The sequence below is a fragment of the Sciurus carolinensis genome, chromosome 17 (genome assembly GCF_902686445.1).
Source record: "Sciurus carolinensis chromosome 17, mSciCar1.2, whole genome shotgun sequence".
Lineage (NCBI taxonomy): Eukaryota > Metazoa > Chordata > Mammalia > Rodentia > Sciuridae > Sciurus > Sciurus carolinensis.
In genome coordinates, this window is record NC_062229.1 from 55152510 (window position 1) to 55168796 (window position 16287).

A 16287-nucleotide genomic window follows, 5' to 3' on the forward strand; every position below is an offset into this window, starting at 1 on the left:
ATTGAACTCAGGGGCACTGGACTCAGGGGCACTGAGCCTCATCCCCAGCCCTATTTTGTATTTTATTTAGAAACAGAGTCTCACTGAGTTGTTTAGTACTTCACTTTTGCTGAAGCTGACTTCGAACTCACCATCTTCCTGCCTCAGCCTCCCAAGTTCCTGGGATTACAGGCATTTGTCACCATGCCTGGCTATGGATTTGTTTTTTGTGAACTAGGATGTTTGATTAGTATATTTTAGTTTTGTTTTGTATTCTTTTATTTTTAATTTGTTTTTTAATTTTTACTTTATATATATTTTTTCTCCTACCAGTTTCCCTTGATTCTCTCTTTTCTTCTGCTAACAGCCAATATCTATTGTTCTCTTTTTCACTCTTCCTTTAAGTTTGTACTTATTCTATCCTCCCTCCTCATAATCATCATATTGTATATCCTTTCCGTTCTCTCCCTGTCCACCATTTGAAATTATAAACACTTTTGCAAACTTGATGATTTATTGTACACAATAACTAATCATGTCATTTCTGTTTATTGTGATAGTTAACATTGTAGACATCATAATAGGAACTATTTGGTTTAATGCAGTATTTTGTTTGCAATAGTTGTTGTTATTATTTGTCTCCCCCTAAATAGTGAGGTACTAGAAAACTTTAGGCACACTGAGTCCACAGGGTAAAAACTCTACTGCCTTAGATCCATACTGTTAGACGGGTAGACACACAAACAACATGAAAAGACAAGGGAACAAATCACCCCAAACAAACCAAGATACTCCAATAACAGAATCCATCAACACCACAGTGGAAGAAATGTTAGAGAAGAACTTTAGAATGTACATAAACTGATCTGCAAAGTAAAGAATGATTTAAGAAATGAAATCAAAGAGAAAATACAGAAAGTGAAAGATCACTTCAATAAAGAGGCAGAGGTTCTGAAAAAACAAACAAGAATAAATCCTCAAAATTAAGGAAACAATAAACCAAATTAAAAATTCAATAGAAAGCATCACCAACAGACTAGACCACTTGAAAAAATGAACCTCAGGCAATGAAGACAAAATATATAATCTTGAAAATAGAGTTGACCACAGAGAGAAGATAAAAGAAATCATGAAGAGAACTTCCAAGAACTATGGGATAACATGAAAATAACTATGGGATAACTGTGGGATTAGGAGAACATGGGATAACATAAATTTAAGATTTATGGGCTAGATAAAGGCACAGAAATACCAAGCAAAGGAATGCATAATCTTTTCAATGAAATAATATCAGAAAATTTCCCAAACTTAAAGAATGAAATGTAAAATCAAATGCAGGAGGCTTACAGGACCCCAAACATACAAAATTACAACAGACCCACATCAAGGCACATTGTAATGAAAATGCCCAACATACAGAATAAGGTAGAGTTTTAAAGTCTGTGAGAGAAAAATATCAGATTACATATAGGGGGAAGCCAATTTGGATCTCTGCCCATTTCTCAACCCAGACCTTCAAAACTAGGAGGTCCTGCAATAACATATACCAATCTCTGAAAGAAAATAGATGCCAACTGACATTCCTATATCCAGCAAAATTAAGCTTCAGATTTGAAGGTGAAATTAAAACTTTCATGATAAACAGAAGTTAAAATAATTTTCACCTAGAAAGTCTTCACTACAGAATATTCTCAGCAAACTATTCCATGAGGAGGAAATTTTTCAAAAAGTGAAAACCAGAAAATGGAGGAACTACACTAAAGGAATAGCCAATCAATGGAGAAACTAATTCAAATTAAAAACTAGGAATAACCCCAAATGACCTGGAATATAAATCATATCTCAATAATAACCATGAACATTAATGGTCTAAACTCATCAATCCAAAGACACAGACAGGCAGATTGGATTAAAAAACAAAACCCAACAATATGCTGTCCTCAAGAGACTCACCTCATAGGCAGACATCCACAGACTGAAGATGAAAAGATGGGAAAAACATGTCACTCACATGGATCATGTAAATAAGCAGGGTTTTATGTCACATAACAGATAAAGTAAACTTTAAGCCAAAGTTAATCAGAAGGGACAAAGAAGGCCATTTCATACAGCTTAAGGGAATCATACATCAATAAGACATAACAGTAACAAATATTTATGCCCCAAACAATGGAGCATCTATCTACATAAAAAAAAAACCCCTTCTCAATCTCAAGAATCAAATAGACCACAAAATTACAATACTGGGTAACTTTAACATGCCTCTGTCCCCATTGGATAGATCCTCCAAACAAAAACTAAATAAAGAAGGCAAAGAAGTAAAAAATACAATTGATAATTTAAATTTAACAGACATATAGAATATTTCATCCATCAATGACACTTTCTCCTCAGCAGCACACAGAACTTCCTCTAATTTAGACTATGTTATGTAAGCTATCACATATGGTGGCATACAGTTGTACTATTACCTTAATATATTCTTAGCATCTGTAGGGTTATTGTGATAGCTCCCTTTCCATTGATATTAATTTTTGTGTACTTGATTTTTATTGATGAGATTTGTTTGATTTTTATCAAATTTTAGTTATATTGTTTCTTCTCTATTTCATATATTTTTGCTCCTTCTTTTATTTTTTCCTTCCTACTACATAATTTGAAAATAATTTTATTGTTATTCTAGCTTCTTTCTGATACAAGCACTTTAAATGTTCACCTATTTCAGCCAAGATCCTGATAGTTTAAGCTTTTATTATCACTTAGTTCAAAGCACTTTTTATTAACTTTTCTTGTGCTTTCTTCCTTGACCTCTGAGATATTTATAAGTGCATCATTTAATGTTGACATAGTTGATGTGGGAAAGGGGTTCTATATATCTTAAGGTGATAGATTTCTAATGTAATAAATCATGCAGGAAACACCGTATGATTTCAAATTTTAAAAAAAGTTATAGAAATACTTTTTATATTGATTTTATTGGTTACATACATGTCGAACCTGATCAAATTGCATACTTCAAATATGTGCATTTTATTATACTTCAATTTTACCTCAATAAAGCTATGGAAAAATTTTTTGCATAAATCATGGTTTGGGAGATTCTCTTGTTTACTAGTTCTAGTTAGTTGTGTGTGTCTGTCTGTATTTCTTAGAATTTTCCACATGCAGTATCATGTCATTTGTGAAAAAACGATTTCACTTTTTTCTTTGTAATCAGGAAGACTTTTCTTTCTTTTTCTTGTGTAGTTTCACAAGCTAGCAACTCTGGTATGATGTTAAGTAAAAGAAGTGATAGCAGATATCCTTGCCTTGATCCTGATGTTGAGGGAAAGATTTCAGTCTTTCATGAGTAATAATATTCAACACAAGTTCTTCATTTGTCCCTTACCAAGTTGAGAAATTCCCCTCTCTTCCAAGTTAACTAAAAGTTGTGATCATGAATGTGTCTTAGACATTGGTATATACTTTTTCTGTATCTATTGTTGATTTGGGTATGTTAAAGCAAACTTACATGCTCAGGATAAATCCTGCCCAATCAGTATATTATCTCTTTGGTATATTGTTGGATTTGATTTGTTAATATCTTTTTTCTAAGTTTATTAATTTTTATTTTTACAGACTGCATTTTGATTCATTGTACACAAATGGAGTACAACTTTTCATTTCTGTGGTTGTACATGATGTAGATTCACACCATGTGTGCAATCATACATGTACATAGGGTAATGATGTCTGTCTCATTCCACTATCTTTCCTTCCCCCGCCCCTTCCCTGCCTCATTTCCCTCTACATAATCCAAAGTTTCTCCATTCTTCTCTTACCATTCTACCTCTATTATGTATCATCATTCACTTATCAGAGAAAACATTCGGCCTTTGATTTTGGGGGGATTGGCTTATTTTACTTAGCATGATATTCTCCAACTCCTCGTTGAGAATCTTTACATCTATATTCATGTGAGTACTAACCTGTACTTTTCCTTTTTCATAATTTTTTTTAGAACTTCGACACAAGGGTGATAGTAGCCTTGTTGAATAAGATGAGAAATTCTCCATTCTCCTCTATTTTCTGGAATAATTTGTGTATTACTAGTACTACGTCTTCTTTTAATGTTTTATAGTATTCACCAGGGAAGTCATCAGATCCAGGACTTTTCTTTGTGCAGAGATTTCTAACTACAAATTGAATTCCTTTACTTGTTAAAGGCCTAATCAGATTTCTGGTTTCTCATTGAGTCAGTTTCAATAGTTTTCATCTTCCTAGGAATTTGTATATCTCAGCTGAGTTATCAGATTTTTTGGCATAAAGTTGTTCATCAAAGTCACATGCTTTTAAGGAATGGATCTTGGAGTTAAACAAAAAGGGGGGTCTAATTCAAGCCCTTAGCTTTTCCTGTTATGCACACTACTTTCTGCTCATTTATTACTAAATATGCTCTTCTAGAAATCAGATATAAAACTGTAGGCATAAAGAGGCTAATTGCTAAGGTTTGGACATAGTTTAATTGTATCCCCCCAAAGATTTATAGATTGAAGGCTTGGTTCCTAGGGGACTAGTATTGGGAGGTATTATGGAACTTTAAAGGGTAGAGCAGTTTTTAATGGGGAGTCCTTAGGTTACTGGTAGTGAGGTAGGTGTGAGGTAGTTCTCTATTCACCTCTTCATACTTTTCATGAAAGGGTTGTTATAAAAGGACTAAGTATGACCTCACCCAGCTCTCTCAGCTTCCAGGCTCACTGTGTGATCCTTCCTTCACACACACTCCATCAACAAACTACTCTCTGCTATCTTCCATGGGCCCCTCACCAGAGTCAGAGTCTATACCATGCCATTTTAATTTAGATCCTCCAAAAACATGAGCTAAATAAACCCTCTTTTCTTCACAAGTAACCTGTGTCAGGTATTTAATTATGGCAACGAAAGCAGACTAATACATCCATTCAGCCCATTATCAGAAGAAAGTGGCAAAGACATCACCCATCAGTCAGGGACACAGTTTTCTAAATAAACTGGAATGTGTAGTTTACAAATGGATCTTCTTGGTTTTAAAACATTTCATAAACATTCTCAGATGTGACTTCTTAATTGCTTGTGCTCTGAGGTCAACATATCCAAATGTCATTAGGGTCCATGCAACAAATGGATGACATTTTAAGAGAAGAAGTCTGCAAACATCTGTGTGCAATAGTGTGAGCATTGTCTGATGGTAGCTGTACATGAACAGTTGATATTCTGTTTTTGAACCTTTTGTTCATTTCCATTAGTCTAAATGTAAGACCATATTTGTGAATAAATTAAAAAATGTAAATTAAGAATTTATAGTAAGACCTTAATGATCATCTAAACTCATCCCATCCATAAACTCTATAAGGTCAATAACTTTAGCAGAAGTCACTGAAGTTGGTGGCAAGATCACTGAGATGTAATTGGATTGCTTGGGGAACAAACATATGGAAGGGAAAAAGAAATGGGAAGGAAGGTTGTTCAGAATGACATGGTTTCCTTGGTGCAATAGCATCTTCAAGTTCAGGGATAATTTAAAAATAAGTATAGAAATGTTTAAGAATCTAAACTGCATCCTATTGCAGGACAAGGTGGTACTGTAACCCAGCAACTTGGGAGGCTAAGACAGGAGGATCACAAATTTGAGGCTAGCCTTAGCAACTTACAAGACCCTAAGCAACTTAGTAAGACCCTGTCTCAAAATAAAAAATAAAAAGGGCTGGGGATGTGGCTCAGTGGTTGAGTGTCCCTGGATTCAATTCCTGGAATCAAAATGATAATATAATAATAATAATAATAATAATAAATACATAAAATAATAAAAAATACATAAATAAAATGCATACTATTAATATTTTTAAGTAAAGGGCTTTATAAAGTTTTGACATTTTATGTACTTCTAATGTTTAAGAGAATTTAACCTAAGGAGTAAGGGGTCATCCTTGTGGTTCTAATTTTAAATATGTAATTGATTTAGACTTGTAATTTTAAGTTCAAATCTTAATAGGTTTATTACAGAACTGAATATTTTTTTAGAACTAAAGGTTTACTGTATTTTAGATTGAATGTGTTAGATTTATAGAAGTTAAGTGTTCAGAAAGGTTTTGTTAAGTCAGATAATTATAGTACTTAAAAGGAAATTGAATACATTAAATTTATAAAAGGAGTTTTAAAAGAGTTTGACCAAGTTTGTGAATGGGACCAAATATTAGTTGAAGACCCCTTAAAAGTGGTGATTATACGTCAATGTTAATAGCAGCATAATTCATAATAGCCAAGCTATAGAACCAGGCTAGGAGCCTGTCAAGAAACAAATGCATAAAGAAAATGTGGTATATAGCTGGGTGTAGTGGTGCACGCTTGTAATACCAGTGACTTCGGGGGCTGAGGCAGGAGGATCATAAGTTCAAAGTCAGTCTTAGCAACTTATTGAGGCCCTAAGCAACTCAGTGAGATCCTGTTTCTAAATAAAATACAAAATAGGGCTGGGGATGTGACTCAGTGGTCGAGTGCCCCTGAGTTCAATCCCCTGTACCAAAAACAAAAAGAAAATGTGGTATATATATATACACACAGTGGATTTTCACTCAGCCATAAAGAAAAATAAAATTATGTCAAGTGCAGGAAAATGGATGGAACTGGAGACCATCGTGTTAAGTGAAATAAACCAGACCCAGAAAATCAAGGGTTGAATATTTTCTCCCATAGGTGGAAGCTAGATCAAAATTAGAGGAAAAAAAGACAAGGAACAGAAAGTGGAGACAGTATCCCATGAAAATAGAAGAGAGATTGTGAAGACCAGGAAGAGGATTGACGGGGAGGGAGAAAGGACTGGAAAAGGGAGGAATGGTGGAATGAATCTGACCAAACTTTCCTTCATACATATATGAACATACCATAGTGAATTTCACACATACACACACACACAAACACACACACATGCATACATAATGCTAATTTTTAAAAAGCTATAAATAAATAAAAGAAATATCAGTAGAGTAGAGGGAAGGAAACAGGGGGAGGGAGAAGGGGAGAGAAAAGGGAAAGTTCTGGGAACTGAACTGGAGCAAATTATAGTTCATGCTTGTATAATCATGTCAAAACGAAGCCCAGTATTATGTATAACTATAACAAACTATTAAAAAAAAAAGGTAGTGGTTATAACTTGCTGGGCATATAAACAAAATAATAAGATCTGTAATTTAAATTTAAAAGCTTCAAGATATACAGGGTTTTTTAACTCTACATTTAATAAATCAAAGATTAATTTAAAATCAAAGTTACTTCTGAATACTCTCTTTTGCACACAAAACTGCCATGGAGACCTTAATAATCACACTTTCCAGTGGAGTAGTACGTCTCCAGGGTAAGATGTGCTGTCATTCAACCAGCATGAATGCAGCGCACATGGGATACCAGACAGAGACTGTGCCAAAGACTGAAGCAGTCACAGGCTCCTGGTGGATATTAGGGAGCCAAGGTAGTGAGCATTAGCATTACTCCATACTCCGTAAGTATGGAGTACTTAGCAATCCCCATAAAATAAAGGCAACTATGGCAGCCAGACATCAAGCATGGGACTCTCCTTACTTTATTTAAAAGATTTACAAGAATGCATGATAGAAGATGACCTTCTCTTTTTAAAAATTTTTTATTTATTCTTTTTAGTTATTCATGAGAGTAGAAAGTATTTTAACATATCATATATACATGGAGTATGATTTCCCAATTTGGGGGTTGCACACAACGTGGGGTTAACACTGGTCTTGTATTCATATATGAGTATGGGAAAGTTATGTCTGATTCATTCTACTGTCTTTCCTATTCCCATCCCTCCTCCCTTTCCTTCATTCCCCTTTGTCTAAACCAATAAACTTCTATTCTTCCTCCCCTGCCTTATTGTGTGTTAACATCCACATATCAGAGAGAACATTCAGCCTTTGGTTTTGGGGATTGGCTTATTTCCCTTTGCATAATAGTCTCCAGTTCCATCCATTTACTGGTAAATGCCATCACTTTTTTTCTTCTTTATGACCAAGTAATATTCCACTGTGTATGTATACCACATTTTTGGAAGATGGCTTTCCATCCAACAGCTGTCCCTTTCCTATCCCAGGCTAGATCAAAAGTTCATGGGCTTGATAGGAAGAAGGAAATGGGTAAGAAGGAAAGAAAACACTAAAGCATAGATACTGATGCAATCCTGAGAAAGAGCCCTAAACCCTGACTCTGTGGATCAAATTCTTCATATAAAGGAGGACAGACCTCCCACAGATAATTGTGGGCACTTGAGGACAGGAGAGCTATGCCCCTGACGCAGAAGGTTGTAAGACCCAGAGTTCCCCAGGCCCTGTGTGATGAGGAAAAGGTGTCCAGGGGAGCCTCACCAAGTGGCTAGAGAACCGAAGAGCACAGAAGTAGAATCCCTGCTGCTTGGTGTGGGGACACTGTTCAGCACTGTACTGAGCAACTTCTACACCTATCTCCTTTCACCGTGACAAAAGCCTTAGGAAAGGGGCAGCCTCAGAGTCTGTACTTTACTGAGTAAGAAATGGAGACTCTAGATTAAACAACATGCCCCGGGACACACAGCTGGGCAGTGTCGCAGCCAGGACTGACTGCATCCTCCCAACCCATATGCTGTCTTGCTCCCCCATTACGAAATGTATGCTATCTATCACCTTACCGAGAGATGGATGAGGTGGAGACCTGTCTTGGTGCCTGTGGCACGCAGAGAATGGCAGCCAGCCAGAGGCAAGAACCCAAGCAGAGAAAAAGATAATTCAGATACTGACTCAGCATTGTTCTTGATGACAGTTAAGCTAATGGAAACTACAAAACACAGCCAAGAAAATTCTTTGTTTTTCTCCCTGTGCTGCATAGGATCTGGCTGTTTGGGGGTCATTGAAAGCTCTGGCGTGGACGTATCTTCAACAGTGAGCCCAAGCAGCCCCGGTGCCCTTCCTAGCAGCCCACCCATCAGCCTGTTGGGCTGTGCAGGGAGAACCCTGTGAGAGGGAACCAAGGGTTTTGCCTGAAAAAAACCAAGAGAGACTTTAAGTGTATAATGTCAAGAGAGAAATATGACCAAATAGTACAAGGAGTAGAATCCAATTTTTGCTTTCAATATGCCTGTGAATACATTTGCATAGGAAATGGCCTCTCTGGGCAGTACGAGGATGGGTAATTTGATTGGTATCACAGCCATTGAGCTAAGTGGTTAAAGTGCACCATCCTAAGCCAAGGGGACTAGGTGAGTCCCCGCTCGGCCACTTCCTGGCTGTGGGACCTTGGAGGAAGTGACTGACCTTCTCAGAATCTCCAATTTCTCATCCATGAAGTAAGGCTAAGAGCTGCCCGACCTCACAGTGTGGTTGTGAGCATCGTGTCAAATAATCCAGGGACTGGGTTTCGTGTCATGCTAGGCATGTGATAGGCGCTAGGTTACCATATGTGCAGAAGAGCTCCATTTTTGCCAGAGTCCCATTGCAGCTTCCTGGTTTCATGCCTACCCCCCAACCTCCTCCATCCCATAGACATGGAGTCCAGAGCCAGCAAATGGTCAGGTTTTTTTCTAGAACCCAGAGGTTCAACCATGACTCCAGTCTCCCTCCTCCTTTTTAGCACTGACAACTGAGACTCTAAAGAACTACAGAAACTGTTGCACTATTGCTGGTTACAGTGGCACATGACGGTGATCTCAGCAACTCAGGAGGCTGAAGCAGCAGGATGGCAAGTTCCAGGCCAGCCTCAGCAACTTTGCAAGAATGTCTCAAAATAAAATAGAAAAAAAAAAAAAAAAGGATTAGGGGTATTACTGGTAAAGCACCCATGGGATCAATCACCAATACCAAATCAAAAAGGAAGAAAAAATAAGCAATCACATTGTTAATCATGCCACAAGTGTATATTCTAATGAGAAATATTTTATCAGAGAGAAGGTAGCTGGAATCTGGATAAAGAGAGAGACTTATTTCATCTCAGTGGGAAAATCTGTTATTTTATTTTTAGTCACATGGGTATTTGACCAGGCCAAAAAGTCCCATGAGACCCATTTCAAGGACCTTGCATAGAATTCCCTTTGAACTCACTCTGACAGGTGGGGTTGAGGAAGAACACAAAATAAAACAGAAAATAAGTTCTCAAAGAACGACACTATGAACTACAGAAGGAGACCGACTTGATTGAAATGCCTTCTTCCTTCACTTGTCGTGTGGCCTTGAGCAAATTACTTAACTTTTCTGAGTCTTGTTTTCCTTACCTGAAAGATGAGGACCACCCTTGCTCACAGGGTTAATGTAAGATTTTTTTTTTTTTAAATGCACCTAGGACTGGACCATAGCTTGCATTAAGTGAGCAAAAGAGTTCTTCCCTCACTTAGAAAACCTTATACTAAAATCAATGAGCAACTTCGGTTTAAGGTTTACAAAGTTTGTTTCATGATGACTTGCCTAAAAGGAGGTGGTGCCTACCTAAAACTTGAGGCCCAAAGTTATCCAGGTTCAAGTTTCAATTCTGTTCCTGTCATTTACCACCTGTAACCATGGCAAGCTTCCTCCCCTTCCCCGAGTGTGAACCAGAACTAATCAGGAGAACCCCCTCCAAGGGATTAAAGATAAGGTTGTGACAGACTGGGCATGGCTTCCAACATTTTAAGAATGTTGGCTGCTTACTGGGTGTGTTTCTATTTTTCTAAGAATGATTCTTGTCGTCACCTCCTATCCTTCCTTCAATGGGTACCTAAAGTCAAAGCCACCAATTTTGTATTTCTCAGCATGATGTGTGTCCCACAGCAATAATTTAGTCCACATAAAATGTGAACACAATGAATATGAAAAGGTTTATTTAGATAAACCTAAGAAACTGACATGAAAATAATAGAACCAAATAGATTCATTTTCAAAGCTGGAACCGGTCTCAGACAGCTCACAGGGTCCACCTGCAGACCAAAATGCAGAGATCACAAGCAAGTCCAAGAGAAAGCTACTTTCTCGTCTCTCAGAAAGAGAGAGTCTAAAAAGCTCCAGGAATCCCAATTAAGTAGGGGTGGAGAGGTAATTAATGTTTATTTAGCACCTACTATGTGTCAAAGTCTACACATCTGTTATCTTACCTGTCAGTCGTAACCCTATGGCCTCTGTGTGCCACAATTAATGCCAGGCATGCTGGGGTTTTTTGTTCTAATGTGTTCTTTTTGAATATTTCATGGAATACCTAACAGGTTCTAACTCATCAAGTCCTCTCATAACCCTTCAAAGTAGAATTTATTATTTATTATAAAGGGAACTGAGGCACAAAGAAGTTAAGTAAATTTGCCCTTGTTTACACAGCTAATAATAGTAGAGACGGTTTTTGAACCCTGGCATTCAATTAGGCAGTCTCATCAATAGTGAGCTGATCCGGCAAAACTGCAAAAACACCAAGGTGAAACAGCCATGGGTCAGTTACACTGCAAGAATATTTTATTTTAGATTGCTACCGGACTGTCACAAATTTAGAGATTTTTTTTTTTTTAAGTGGAGTGGTCTGGGTATTAGTAATTATTGTTATTATTGTTTTGTCATTTAAGTAGTAATACATTTATGTGGTTCGAAATGCAAAAGGAACAGTAAGTATCCAAAAAGTACTCTCTGTTCCTACCTGTACCAGTCAGTGCCTTGCCCTGGAGACAAGCAGCACTAATGGTTTCTCAGATGTTTAGATTTCTTATACATATACATATAAAAATTCTCTCTCTCTCTCTCTCTAACACACACACACACACACACACTCCCTTAAGTTAACCTATTATTTATATTCATACATTTTTGTACTCTGTTGATGGACCCAGTATCTGGAAACCATTCCACATTAGTATCTAGAAAGCTCCCTCATTTCTTGTGGGAGCTGTCAAGTATCCATCATGCTTCTGTCCTCTACTGGACATGTAGGTTGTTTCCAGGATTTTCCTGTTCTAAACAATTCAGTGATTAATAATTCAGTCTACAGATCATTTTTCATATTTGAGAGATCTGATAACATCCTAGAAGTGGGATTGCTGGGTTAAACAGAGATTATTCAAATTTCAAAATGTGTAATCTCTGTCTCTTATTTATGAGTGTCTGGATCCATTTGATTAAAGGATTCCTAAGATTTTGACTGCTAAACTGAACCATCTGAAATGCTGCTGTGAAGGGCAAATTTCAACAATAATCCATGATTTTACATTTTTGTTTTCACCAAAAGGGTATTTCCCAATGATTGGCTATTTAATAAAGATAAAAGAATATATTGGGCTGGGGAAATAGCTCAGTCAGTAGAGTGCTTGCCTTGCAAGCACAAGGCCCTGGGTTCCATCCCCAGCACCGCAAAAAAAAAAAAAAAAAAAAAAAAAAAAAAAAAAAAAAAAAAAAAAAAAAAAAAAGAATATATTAATGAAACCCTTTTATCTGCCTTATCTGTTGGGGCATTAGCCAGGTATGACGTATGCTTATGGAAACAGTAGGTAAATGGCAGCCCCTAGAGTTGTGCACCAATATATATATGGCAACTCGGCACTTCCTAAGATTCCATTTAGGAGAAAAGGGTAGGGAGGTGTTCTATGGAGGGTAAAGTACATTAAGACTCACCCTGAGTTAGATGTAGAAAGTTACTTTGTAAATTCTGCCTGATGCTAATGATGGCAACCAAGTCCTAATCCTTTCTTTGAGAAGTTACAAACTCCCAGCACATTTTCACAGCCATCTCAGATGATGTGACCGAAATTAAACTTGAAACCTTGTACCAAAAGGAAGGCTGGATGTGCCTGGTATCCTGTCTGTTTTGGTTTGGATATGTGATGTCCCCAAAAGCTCATGTGTGAGACAATGCAAGAATGTTCAGAGGTGATATGATTAGATTATGAGAGTTGTAACCAGATTACAACTTTACAATTACAATTAAGGGCTTAATCCACTGATATGGATTAACCTAGTGGTAATTGTAGGTAGGTAGGCAGGTAGGGTATGGCTGGAGGAGGTAGGGGCATGCCTTTGGGGTTTAGATATTCTTTCTCTCTCTCTCACTCTCTGTCTCTCTCTCTCTCTCTCTTTCTCTCCTCTCCTTCTCTTTCTGATTGCTGTGTCTTGAACTCCTTGCTCTCTTCTACCATGTCCTTCTACCATGATGTTCTGCATCACCTTGGGCCCAGAGCTAGGAAGTCAGCCATCTATGGACTGACACCTCTAAAACCATGACCCTCCAAGTAAACTTTTCCTGCTCTATACTGTTGAAGAAAAACTGACTAACATCGTCTTTGTGAAAGAACAGAACACAAGAGGTGATTCCTAAGCCACCAGCCTCCTGACCCCTGGATGTTGCACTATCATCCATAGGATGTTAGGAAATGCAGAAGGTCCATCTTGGAGAAAGAAAGGGTTAGTCCAGGGAGCTAAGCCTCATTAAATGTAGATACCATTCACGAGCCTGTGTTGCTTACTCTGTGGGATGTGTTGGGTTAGCTGGGTTTTGCTTTCCACCACAAAGCATCCTTATATCCCAGATTAGATTTGAGATGGAGCAGATAGATACACATAGGCCTGACCACAGAGGCTGGATGCCCCGGGAATGGAGAGGCATTTATACTGCCAGTAGGGCCGCTTGGCAACTGGGTACTGGGAAGGGGGTGTTGCAGAGGCAGCCACATTCACCCCTCCTTTTATCTCTGGTGTCTTATCTTCACTTCAACAGAAGAGTGACCACAAAAGGGGCAGAGAGAATGTTAAGGCGCTCTGGATGGAAGAGGCTCATGTCTAATCCCCAGCAGCCCCGAGAGCTCAGCTCTGGTGATAAAGGGATCTAGCAGTAATCCGACCTCTCAACAAAGAGATTGAATATCCTGAGGGGCGAGATCCACTCAGCCGCGCAGCGACTTCAACTGATTTAATCCAGTCAGGTTTTTTCAGATAGAGTAAGTGATTTTAAGTTCCTCTTTGCTTGGGTTTCCAGGACCCATTTTTGAGAGAGCAAACAAATCAGGTAATTTATTTTCTGGCCTGATTATATGAGATTTTCATATCTTAAAGCTTCCCTTTATTAAATAAACTAATTATGCCCAATTTGCACCTAACTTAAAGGCAACCAATTCTCTAAAGTCTAGAAGCCTTTACTAGGTTTACAAATCATGTCCCTCCATTATTATGTAGTGTGGTGCCACCTAGTGGGAGCAACAAAGGTAGCACCCAAGCAAAAGCCTGAGAAACTTTCTGGGTCATTCTACTCCACAAAGGTTATAAAAACTACTGCACCTTTGGGTGGGCAGGGACGCGAGGGCACTTTCCTGTTTCCTCCATTGCTGATAACAGGTGTAGCCTTATTGCCTTTTAAAACTTCGTGACCTCGTAGATCAATGGAATAGAAGACCTGGAGACAAGCCCACCCAAACAACAATCATATGAACCTTGACAACGGTGCCAAAAGCATACATTGGAGAAAAGACAGTCTTTTTAACAAATGGTGCTGGAACAACTGGTTATCCATATGCAGAAGAATGAAACTAGATCTCTGTCTCTCGCCCTGCAAAAATGTCAACTCAACATGGATCAAAGACCTAAGATTGAGAATTGAAATTTTGCAATTGCTAGAAGACCACATAGGGTCAACTTCCAACATAACTCTATCAATAGGACCCCTAAAGCTCAGGAGGTAATGCCAAGGATTAACCAATGGGATGGCGACAAATTAAAATGCTTCTGTACAGCAAAGGAAATAACGGCATGAAGGAAAGGTCTACAGAATGGGAGGAAAGCTTTGCCAAATACTCCTCTGACAGAGGACCAACATACAGAATATATAAAAAACTAAAAAAAAAAAAAAAAACTTAACACCAAACGACCCACTAATAAATGGGCAAATGAACAAAATAGACATTTCTCAAAAGAAGTGGTCAAAAATATATGTTTAACATCTCTAGCAATCAGGAAAATGCATCTAACATTCTAAACTCCAATCAGAATGGCAGTCATCAAGAATACAATAATAATAAATGCTGGAGAGGATGTGGAGAAAAAGGAAGACATTTACACTGTTGATGGGATTGTAAATTAGTACAACCACTCTGGAAATCAGTATAAAGGTGCCTCAAAAGAGTAGGAATGGACCCAGATGTTCCAATCCTTGGAATTTATCCAAAAAAAAATTAAAATCAGCATACTATAGTAATGGATGCATACCATGCTTATAGCAGCACAATGAACAATAGCCAAGTTATGGAACCAGCTTCGGTGTCCATCAGCAGATGAACTGATAAAGAAAATATGGTATAGATAAACAATGGAGTTTTATTTAGTCATAAGCCAGAATGAAATTATGTCATTTGCAGAAACATGCATGGATTTGGAGAGTATCACATTAAGTGAAATAAGTCAAACTCAAAAAGTCAAGGGTTGTAGGTTTTCTCTCATTTGTAGTAGCTAGAGAAAAAAAATAGGGGAAAAAGGATCTCATGAAAATAGAAGGGAGACCAGTAAAGGAGAGGAAGGGGATCCGGGGAGGTCAAGAGGAAGTACCCAAGGATGAAACCAATCAACTTATTTTAAGTGCATGTACAAATATGGCCCAATGAATCCCAATACTGTATATGATTAATATGCACCAATAAAATAAAGAAAATCTATTGGACCTGAATAGGACAGAGAAGTAAGCTAAACCCTGTTTAACCCCAAACACTTTCCCCATGGAAATGGTACTTGTTTCAAGCCTGAGAAAAGGCTGAATGTGACCATTCCAAGTCTGAAATGGCTATGTCCCTTAAGGCAGGTAGCACCAGGACTGGTCAGGTTGGTTTCAGAATGAGTGGGCCACACCTGTAATCCCAGCTGAAACAGAAGGATTGCAAGTTTGAGGCTAGCCTCAGGAATTTATTGAGACCCTGTCTCAATTTTTTTTAAAAAAGGGGGGTGCCAAGGATGTGACTTAGTGGTAGAGCATCCCTATATTCAACCCCCAGTACCACAAAAGAAAAAAAATGGTTAAATCAGGAAACAGCTTGCTGGTCTGACACTAGGGAAGCAGAAAAAACTTGTCTGCATCCCAAATATTTCCTTCCTCATCTATGTCAATACCTAGATTGCCACCATTTGATATCTCATTCCTTTGGAACTTGAAAGCTTTCATAATATATACTAAGTGCAATGACTCTGACCTGGCTGATAACTACTTTAAGCCTCGCCAACATTCTGAGGAAGGAAGGTGAATTCAAGCTGAGAGTGAATGCCTATTAAAGGATCTAAAGGGAAATTTGTATTTTGGATCAAAGTAGATGTTCTCTAGGGTGCCTCTCAACTGAGC